This window comes from Lontra canadensis, unplaced genomic scaffold (assembly GCF_010015895.1).
Source record: "Lontra canadensis isolate GAN:19392208 unplaced genomic scaffold, GSC_riverotter_1.0 scaffold81, whole genome shotgun sequence".
NCBI classification, from domain to species: domain Eukaryota; kingdom Metazoa; phylum Chordata; class Mammalia; order Carnivora; family Mustelidae; genus Lontra; species Lontra canadensis.
In genome coordinates this window covers 5,641,819-5,653,458 of record NW_022631075.1, presented here as the reverse complement: position 1 = coordinate 5,653,458, position 11,640 = coordinate 5,641,819, and positions in this window count along the sequence as shown.

The window sequence follows — 11,640 nt, the reverse complement described above, 5'->3', positions numbered from 1 at the left end:
CTTCATATTTGGATCATTACATCCTTATAGAGCTTGTTTTTCCTGGCATAAGAAGTCAGGCTTTTGTTGTTTTTTTTTTTCCCTTTCTGGTGGTTGACAGAAGAAATGTATGCCTTATTTGCCTATGACTAAGATTGTCCAGCTTCCTAAATCATACTATTCTAAGACCTCATTACCCATGTTTTAAAAAAATTGTACTTAAATTGAAAATACTGAAAATAAGAACCAAAATTTCATAGTTACAAAAATAGTGGAAAGTAAAAACTTTATTTATAACTCACCTGGAAAAAACGAAAATATACATTTATTTTATCTTATGTTTAATAACATTTATGTTTTAATCAAAACTATAGATTAATATCTTAGAAAAAACAATGAATGAAAGATTGACTTTTGGGGGGAATTAGAGATTGATTTTCCCAATCAAATTATAAGATAATATTCTACTATATTTCTTATTTTGCATTTAAATTTCACAGTATGAAAATAAAGAAGGTAATTTTTGCAAAAATATTTGAAGGCTTCATTTGCTTTCTGAAAGGATTCCCTTGATATTTTGATATATAAATTATCTTCTTGTGAAACACTTACCATGTCATTGTATTTATCAATTTTTCTCTTCCTTCAATTTTTAACTTATTTAATTCTACTAGATATGCTCCTAGAATATTTACCAATGGCTCTGTTGTATGATTCTTACTGTTTGCCAATAAAACCTTTATAATTTGTGTGATACCTAATATTTTTGTAATTTATTTTACATTCAATTTGAATTCTATTAACTTTCTCTTTACTCAAATTTAAATTTCATTTGTTTTCTGACTACTATTTTCCTAAAACCACTTGTTCTTTTTTTATGAATGTGTGATTTTTTTTTATTTTCCCAAGTATATTAATTTAATTAGAATAATGTTTAGAAGTTATTTTCTTTCAAATTTTCCCTGGTTCTTCCAGGGTTAGTTGTACTCTTTTTTACGCTTCCAGTTTTTCTCAAATATCTGATGTTGCTTGATTTTCTATTCATATGTACAAATGAAGCACTATGCAGATTATTATAAGGCACTATCAAGGAATTCTTCTCATTACTAAGGTCTTTATCTTTCATGGGCCTCTTGAAAGTCAGATCTAATACCAAACTACTAGGTTATATTTTAGTGTTTATGGCAGAAATCAGGCACACAGTCACTTTTCTGTATATCAAAATGAGGCTGGTTCTTCTGTGAGATATCAACTTCCATAACAATAGTACTAATCCCTTTCTGGCAGATTATACTTTCTTTAGGCAATAGCATTTTGGTCGTTGCCTGCAGGTAAAGGGCAGTGTAGGGTGTTGTTGTTGACCCACACAGCTTATTCTGTAGTCTCTTTCAGTTCCAAAAAAAGACATCTATCAGTAATTATATATATGCATTTACATTTATTTTTATTAATTTATATAAGTAAATTATTAATATATATTTTTCTGCCCTCCTCCCTGACCCTTCCCCTGCCAGTAATATATTTAATGTATAAAATATATATTATGTATATTTCTTAATCACATACAAAGCCAACTGGCAATCTGTTCATAAAATATTGAAAACCATAACATTTATTTTTGATAGAAAATAAGAAAAATGAACACTAATGTTTTTTCTGTGTACCACATAGAAACACCTTGTGTATCTCTTTACATGGGCACACACAACCTTGGAGACAACTATGGTAGACCTTAATCATGTTGGTTTATAATTTTACTCCCATTCCATGTCTCTGGCAAAAGCATCTCTAACCTCTCCTGAAGCACTGTGTGCATGCCCTGATCTGTGGTTCTTGCCATTGTAGATTATCCATCAATATGGTCTCACCTTTCTTTTTATTATTATTATTATTTATTTATTTGACAGACAGAGATCATAAGTAGGCAGAGAGGCAGGCAGAGAGAGGGGGGGAAGCAGGCTTCCTGCTGAGCAGAGAGCCCGATGTGGGGCTCGATCCCAGGACCCTGGGATCATGACCTGAGCCGAAGGCAGAGGCTTTAACCCACTGAGCCACCCAGGCACCCCGGTCTCACCTTTCTTCCATCTTACAGAATATGTGTCAGAGCTCTGACGTTCTGATGCCTTTCTCATTTCTAGTGAATTTACAGATTTACTATCTTTAGTACTTCATTACTAGTATTCAGGGAGATTTTCCTCCAAAGGGGCTATAAATTGTGTGCTGCCTGTTGTCTTGAACCAGAAACACTATCAATAATTTTCGTTCTTTTCAGATTATAGAACTCCTCTTTATTGTTAGACTGTAGACATCAACCAATCCATCTGAAGGGAAAATCGTTTTTGTATCAATTGATATCGGCATTAATCCCAAGCACACACACTGAATATAACTAGTAGGCCAAGTCTCTAAGTTATGATTCATTTGATTTTGAACGGGTTACAGATGCTGAATTCAAGTAGTATTAAGACAAATGCATGGTATTAGGGAATTCTGTTGGACATAAATAGCTTTGCAATGCAGCATTTCAAGTTTAAGATATAATGTTAATGATTTAGACTGGTGTTAGTCTTCTCTCTTGGTTGCAGCTCCATAATGGCAAACTTTCTTTTTAATATTCAGGGCCTGCTGTGCCGGTAGTACTTTTTTTTTTTTTTTTTTTTTTTTTTTTTTTTTTAAATTTATTTATTTATTTGACAGACAGAGATCACAAGTAGGCAGAGAGGCAGGCAGAGAGAGAGGGGGAAGCAGGCTCCCCGCTGAGCAGAGAGCCCGATGCGGGGCTCGATCCCAGGACCCTGGGATCGCGACCTGAGCTGAAGGCAGAGGCTTTAACCCACTGAGCCACCCAGGCGCCCCTGCCGGTAGTACTTTTAACAAAATACATTTGCTTTAGGCTTTCTGACATGACTTCAAGCTGAGATAAGCACAATTAACAAGATCCACTGAAATCCTGGCTCTTTGCTAATTGTTTATTAATAGGATTTTAAGGTTCTTTTTTTATTTCAAAATATTTCAATCAGAGTTTTCATTTGCTGTGGGTTTTCATTTTTAACACCTGACTATTATCTGTTTGATCCATTTCTTGGATGGCAAGAAGACAATCTCTACCCTCATAAAATGATCAAAGGATCATTTTTCCTAAGCTTTTTGTAGTGGGACAATTATGAAGAAACTTTAGTTACAATAGGTTTTGGAGCTCAATGGATTCATAAATAAGTTTAACATTCAAACAAATCATTTATTTTTGCTCTTATTTAGTTAAGTATGAGCACTATATAATTCTCTACTCAGATGTTAAACCATGATATCAGTTATTATCATGAACCCACATTATGTAGCACACCATATTCCCTACCACAAAAGTGACATAAGAGCGATGCCTGCATGGCTTAGTCAGTTAAGTGACCAGTTTTGGCTCAGGTCATGATCCCAGGGTACTGGGATAGAGGCCCATATCAGTCTACCTGTTCAGCAGGCAGTCTGCTTTTCCCTCTGCCTCTGCCCCTCTTATCCATTCATGCTCTCTTTCTCTCTCTCTGACAAATAAATAAATAAAATCTAAAAAAAAAAGTGGCATAAGAGAGTGATACAAACATTGTTTGTTTGTTTTTTTTAATTTATCTCTTTTGGGGGGGGAGGGACAGAGGGAGAAAATCTTCAAAGAGACTCCCCACTGAGAGGAGAGACCAACACACAGCTTAATCTCTTGATCCATGAGATTGTGACCTGACCTGAGCTGAAACCAAGAGTTTGTTGCTCAACTGACTGAGCCACACAGGTGCCCCACAAACATTTGGTTTTAAATACAGTTGAATATCAGCTCTGCCACTTAATGGCTGTGTAACATTGGTTAAGGCTTAACCACTATGAATTTGAGTTTTTTCATAACATAAAATGAGGGTTATAACTATCCTAGAAATGTTCTGTTCATTAAATAAGATAATATATATAAAGTAATATAATTCCTGGCACCCAGTAGATTCTTAGTTGTATTTAAATATAATTTTTTTTTGTTTATCTTTAAGTGGCATACTTGTTTGTCCAAACAACAACAAAAAGTTAAGCCATGACACCATGTAGAGTTGTCAGGAACTCGGGCCAGTGCTATATCTGCTGTTTTAATTTTTTTTTTTAATTTTGAAAATTTGGATTCCTAGAGGTGATCTGGGGAAGTAAATGTCTGCAATATATCTTCTTGGGAGCTAGAGGAAAAATAAATAAATGATAATAAAATAACATCAGATAAACATGTTTACATCAGGCACAAACACACTAATCACATTCTGAGGAAACCCAGAGTATAACGATATCAAATAGAGGAGCCAACAATAAAAAGATATTTAAAAACACAGATTCCCTATCTGCATCCCAAATATATTGAAACAGCATATTAGATAATTAGAACCAGACATGTACATTTTTTAAAATTCTTTTTGATTTTTTTAAATTTATTTTTTTTATTTTTTTATAAACATATAATGTATTTTTATCCCCAGGGATACAGGTCTGTGAATCGCCAGGTTTACACACTTCACAGCACTCACCATAGCACATACCCTCCCCAATGTCCATAACCCCACCCCCGCCTCCCGACCGCCCCCCCAGCAACCCTCAGTTTGTTTTGTGAGATTAAGAGTCACTTATGGTTTGTCTCCCTCCCGATCCCATCCTGTTTCATTTATTCTTCTCCTACCCGCCTAACCCCCCATGTTGCATCTCCACTTCCTCATATCAGGGAGATCATATGATAGTTGTCTTTCTCTGATTGCTTTATTTCACTAAGCATGATACCCTCTAGTTCCATCCACGTCATTGCAAATGGCAAGATTTCATTTTTTGATGGCTGCATAGTATTCCATTGTGTATATATACCACTTCTTCTTTATCCACTCATCTGTTTATGGACATAGTTTGGCTATTGTAGACATTGCTACTATAAACATTCGGGTGCACATGCCCCTTTGGAGCACTACGTTTGTATCTTTAGGGTAAATACCCAGTAGTGCAATTGCTGGGCCATAGGGTAGTTCTATTTTCAACATTTTGAGGAAACTCCAAGCTGTTTTCCAGAGTAGTTGCACCAGCTTGCATTCCCACCAACAGTGTAGGAGGGTTCCCCTTTCTCCACATCCTCGCCAGCATCCGTCATTTCCTGACATGTTAATTTTAGTCATTCTGACTGGTGTGAGGTGATATCTCATTGTGGTTTTGATTTGTATTTCCCTGATGCCAAGTGATATGGAGCACTTTTTCATGTGTCTGTTGGCCATCTGGATGTCTTCTTTGCAGAAATGCCTGTTCATGTCGTCTGCCCATTTCTTGATTGGATTATTTGTTCTTTGGGTGTTGAGTTTGCTAAATTCTTTCTAGATTTTGGACACTAGCCCTTTATCTGATATGTCATTTGCAAATATCTTCCCCCATTCTGTCAGTTGTCTTTTGGTTTTGTTAACTGTTTCCTTTGCTGTGCAAAAACTTTTGATCTTGATGAAATCCCAATAGTTTATTTTTGCCCTTGCTTCCCTTGCCTTTGGCGATGTTCCTAGGAAGACGTTGCTGGGGCTGAGGTCGAATTTTGATGAGTTTCTTTCTCACATTGAGGTCCTTCATCCATTTTGAGTCTATTTTCGTGTGTGGTGTAAGGAAATGGTCCAATTTCATTTTTCTGCATGTGTCTGTCCAATTTTCCCAACACCATTTATTGAAGAGGCTATCATTTTTCCATTGGACATCCTTTCCTGCTTTGTCAAAGATCTTTTTGATTTTTAAATTGTTTTATTTTATTTTTTCAGTGTTCCAAGTTTCATTATTTACATACCACACCCAGTGCTCCATGCAATATGTGCCCTCCTTAATACCCACCACCAGGCCCATCCACCTGCCTTCCCCCTCCACTCTATAACCTTCAGTTTGTTTTTCAGAGTCTGTAGTTTCTCATGGTTCGTCTCCTCCTCCAATTTCCCCGAATTCACTTTTCTTTTTCTTCTCCTAATTTCCTCCATGCTATTCCTTATGTTCCACAAGTAAGTGAAATCATATGATAATTGACTTTCTTTGCTTGAATTATTTCACTCAGCATAATATCCTCCAGTCCCATCCATGTTGATACAAAAGTTGGGTATTCATCATTTCTGATGGCTGAGTAATATTCTTTATATATATGGACCACATCTTCTTCATCCATTCGTCTGTTGAAAGGTCTCCAGATTATCTTGATGATGGAAACCATTGAAATAATGATGCACTAGTCAGAATATCTATGCTTTAGCTCTATCAAATCAGATTGTCAGAGTGCTACATATTTAAATAATACAAATATGGTTCCTCATGTAAATGCCTCAGTAAATATGAAGTTTCATATTTTCCCACTACTCTTATCCATGGTCATTGGTGAAAAGCATATAAAGACTGTCCTTGCTTTTATGTTGTAAAATTATCCAAAACAATATTTTGCTGCCTGATAATGTCTTATATGAAGGATCATATCAATAATTTATCCCAAAGATGAAGGCTTAGACAGAGAGTTTATCTCTATCTGGAAACCTGTATTGTCTGTTTTTATTAGAAAATGAGAGTTAGCCCATTAGTTTTCCTTTCTTTACTTTGACTGCCAGGAAGTTAATATATCTTTAGCACCTCAATACCAAACTCCATCTATTATTGGTTGTTGCCTATTTTCCCTTGCTGTAATGATTATAATATGGCTGTAGCTCTTGTTTAAGTCAGGTGAAGGGGTTCTTTTGGGGGAGGTGGAGAGAAAGAGCAGAATTTTTTTTTTAAATTAACTTTTTGGCACTCCTAAGTCACAGATCTAACCAGCTGAATTTTGCTCTATAAAATCATGCCCTGGTGTTGACTTTTTAAATGTTTTACTCATTTTTTCCATATAGGCTGCTTATAAACAGATGTCCTAATAAAATTTCCTGCAATTTAGAATTTCTGATACCAGAATTTTGTAGGACAGACTTAACATATTTAACTTAGCTCTACTTTCTTTTGCTCTAAAAGCTTTCTTATAGGCAGTGTTCTTTTTCTTTTTTTAAAGAAAAAGAGTTTTAAGACTTAAAGGAATTTCCTTTAGTATATTATGCTGTTAGCAAGTATACAACCAAGAAGACTTTGAGAAATGGTGTAAAACTCAAGAAGAAATAATGACACATTGAGTACTTTTGCATGTGTAATCACAGGAAATCATTTAGTCTTGCTCTATATCCAAGACTCCTTGAATACCTTGAGAAGAGTAAACCTGATTTTATTTGATAGCTTAAGCCATGCATATTTATTGCACCACACTTCAAAAATGCCAATACTATTTTCCCACTGACTGATGCCTGTTCCTCTCCTTTTCCCCTCTCTCTTTCTTTCCCCTTTCTATTTCTTTCCCTTTACATCTCCTTTCTTTTTCCCTACCATCATTTATCTCTTGTCACTTTTTCACTCCTGTTTATTCCCCTTTACTTTTCCTTTATACACCATAGTAAAATTTATGTGCCTTAATTGGGCTCAGTAAGAACTTAAGGATAAAGCAGTTTCTAACTCTAATTCTAAAAGGAAAATTGCAATTTGTGAGTAAGCTTTCTCGGAGACCTCAAAGTTCCCAGAAACTTGGCTCTCTCTTGGATGTTGGGCCAGTGCTGTTTCTCTTCATTGTTGCATTTAAATATTTATGCCAAAGAAACTTTGCCAAGTTCATAATAAGCACAAAAGAAAATAAATTCATTATGCTCAGGGTGATCAGTTTTACCACAAAGTCTACTACAGGGCAGCTGCTTCTTTTCACTGTTCATTTTCTTGGATCAGTCAGGTAGACAACTGGGTTTTTTTTAAAGGCATTTTTGTTCATTTATGTTCCTTCAAGTTGTAAATTAATCATCATATTTTCTGTGTGAATTTTAGCCTGGAGCTCACAATTCGATCACTAGAAAAATTTTCTGATCACTAATTCAAAAAAGTACAAATGATTACATATTCTAGGCATTTTAAACACATGCAAAAACTATTCACAATAAATTACCTTAATTCATTAGGGCTTATGTAAAACCAGATTCTGTTTTATGTGATTGCAGTATGTTCTCATAACTCCTGTGCAAGATAAAATAAGGATACTAACATATCATCATCATAAAATATATACAGTGTGCTTCACTTTATGCAAAGGGTGTGTTACTGCCTGTATCATTGTGGCTCGGCGTGTGAATTCTCACCCTCTGATACAATCATCTAATAGTAAGCAGTTGAATACTTTCTATGTCTGAACAATGCTAAAACATCTGGCCAATTCAATGGGGAAAATTCAAACTGGTAATTTGGCCTAAACAGGGGGTTGATCAAAATTTTCATTTTGCTCTAGGTTATTTAGATTTTGTGTAGACAGACTTAACAGTAATATAAGACACATTTAAGTTTCTTTTTTTTTTTTTTGGGGGGTGATGTGAAGCAGATCATTTTAACTAAACCAAACAATAATTTTAATAGAATTCTGAAGGAAATTATATAATGTAAATCTCAATGGATCTGTGATTATGTTGCTAATTTTTGTTTGGTATTTTATTTTTATTTCTTAATGAAGATGACGATATCGGCATTGCCATAAAATGTGACTTGCTTTTCCAGGAGGAGTTGGGTGAGGAAGGAATTCAACCAAGCTGTTCCCACTTTCTGAAGAAGGTTAAAAAGCAGAAAAATTTTTTTTTGTTTTGTTTTGTTTTAGGTATTCAGACGTCTTTGTGATAAACCAACAGCTGGATAGAATCCATCACTCAGCCCTCATTATCATCATATAAACACACAGTTTAGGCAACACAATTACCGAAGTCTCAATTTAAAAAAAATAGTAATTTTTTTCTGTGTGTTAAAGTTCAGATATTTCTTACCTTATAACAATATATAATTTGTATTTGTTATATAATCATAATTTTGCTATAATATTTTATAAGTATTGGGCATTTTCTGGTTTTTTCATAGAGAGTGAGTGGTGCATATATCATTACTTTCAGAAAATTAGTCTATTTTCATTAAAAAGAAGGGAAATGGGAAGAACATAAAATACAAATAATCTTTCACATAATCGGCATATAATAAATATTTTTAAATTTATTATTCAGGGTTGTGTCCAAATAATGTGTCTTATTAAACAAATAATTTAGGGAAATACTATTGTAAATTGTATTTCATCAATATAGTGATGTCTCAAGTCAAATGGTAAGTTTCATACCCAAGAAAAAAAATCAAAGGAAAATGATTTCTTTCTTGGTGAAAAAAATTAGGTCAGAGCATTTAATTCCACCCAAAAACCTAAACATACCTAAGCTTGTCAAACCAATGATACTTTCTGCCGTAAAAATGTAATCTGACCCATTCAGCAAAATCTCAGTTGACTCCGTGCTTGACAAAGACAAAGGCCTCTAATCACTTTATTCTGTTACTAATGGACTCATTTTTAGAATAGAAGTACCATAATACTTAAGTTTAGAAATCAGATATAGAATGTTAAATCTTTCATATCTTATTTATTAGTATACATTTTGCTTTTATCATTGATGTTAAATAATAGCTTACTGTCTTTTCTTATTATCTGGTGTCTAAGTCAGATTTCCCAGCTGGTTCATAAACTCCTCGAGGGCAGTGACCATATCAAATGCATCTTTTGTTTCTTCTAGTTCTGTAGTAGGCATTTTACATCTAAAGAAAATTTTGAAAGTTTAATAAATATTGCTGAATTGATTGGCAGTAAAGTAAATATTTATGAAATGTTCTGTTATTTGTACTATTGAAAGAGCAGTCTACCAAATATATGAGATTTAGTTTTGTCAATAATAAAGTTGATTAGCTGCTTTTTGAGAACTGGAGATGAATAATAGAACAATCTGATTTGTTTCAACTTGTTTCCCTTGCTTTTCTTGTTCACTATCAGATAGATATGCTAATGAACAATGAAATTGCCTAAGAGTGAATAGTAGCAAGAAAAGAAAATAGAAGGCATGAATAAATTACAAAAAGGGGGGAAGTAATAGATACCTGAGAATTATTATTACCATTTGAATGGGTATTATGCAGTGATGAATTTTATATTCCTGGTTTGACCCTGTCCATCAGTTCTCCAAAAAAAAGAAAAAAGAAAAAAAAAAGTGCTCAGGGACAGATTTAACCAAACTTTCATCAAATAAATAATCCATGTAGGGTGGTAAATAGAAACGATAGTTGCTTTATTACCAACAATAATAATGCTGTCTCTAATTAAGACTTCACTTCCATTTAAAAAATTGCAAGCATAAAAAAGCATTGACATCTTGGAATTTGAGAACAATAAGAAATTTACAGAAGTCATTTAGTACATTGCCCTTCAGGTGAGTGTAAAACCAAAATGAATATGAACAAAATTTTCTTATGTATTATAGGCATTAAAATTAGAGATATACTAGAGTTTCATGATACAGGGCCCCATAAGAAAAAACACTCCTGTATTGACTCCATATTAGACAAATGCAATGTACTTTCATTAGTTTTTAGTCCTTATTAAGATTCTTTAGTAGACTTTAACATGGTTGGATATACTCCTTCTTTAAAAACAATATACTTCTGGCATAACATCATTCAAAGATTTAACACAATGCTTAAAATAAAATCCAAAATCTTTTACATAGCCTACAAGGAGCATGATCTGGCTCTTTCCTACTTCAAATACCTAACCTTGTGGCACTTTCTTCCTTCCTTACTACACATGCAGCTTCACAGGCCTTCTTTTATTTTCTGAAATAGAGCAATCAGGGCCTTTGCATATACTATTAAATATGTTAATACATGTAAAGAACTCAGCACAGAATCTGAAACATAATGTTTTCAATAAAAATGCTTACATTTTTATTACTTATTGTTTATTAATATTTAATCCTCATAAAACCCAATAAGTGAGTCTTATTATTCCTTTTAAAAGTGGAGGAAAACTGGTGCACAAAAAAGGTATTTAATTTGCAAGTTGCAAGACCACATATTTGGTAAATGGTGAAGTGGTAGGGCTGGAATGCAAACTTGGCAAGTCTGGCTTCAGAGCCCAAACTTTTAACCACCAGCCTATAAAGAAGGTAATATATTGATCCTTCTTTATAGACAAAGACTACGCAAGGCCACACAGCTAATGAGTAACAGATCTTTAATCAGGAATATTTGATTCTAAAACTTATGTTTCTTAATGGGAAAGAAAATGATGAGCAATATCTGTTAGTTAGAAAATTCTGTGTGGCCTACACTGCTTGCACAAATGGATTTTAATGAAGAGGAAAGTTTATATGATAGCTATGTAATAGCTCTTATGCTATATAAAGGGAAATTGTTAGAAAGTACCTAAAGTAAACTGGGCCTTGGTGAGGAGAGGGAATCACTTCTAAGAGCCTCCATCCTTGAATGATGGTTTACTACAATTCATCCCATTCCTACTCCCACTCTTATGATTGCTTAAAAAGTTTGAGAGTGTAAATAAACCTCTGTGCTTGAAGCAAAAATTAAGGAGAGTATAAGCATGTTTTTAATATCTTATCCTCCCTTTTATAATCTCCTTCTATAATCTGTAATCCCCAGCGGGGATTACTTAGGTCTAGCCAGTTGACTGGCCATTTGGAAGTCAGACATCTTCACTATCTTCCCCAAAATTGTGCTGAAATTACC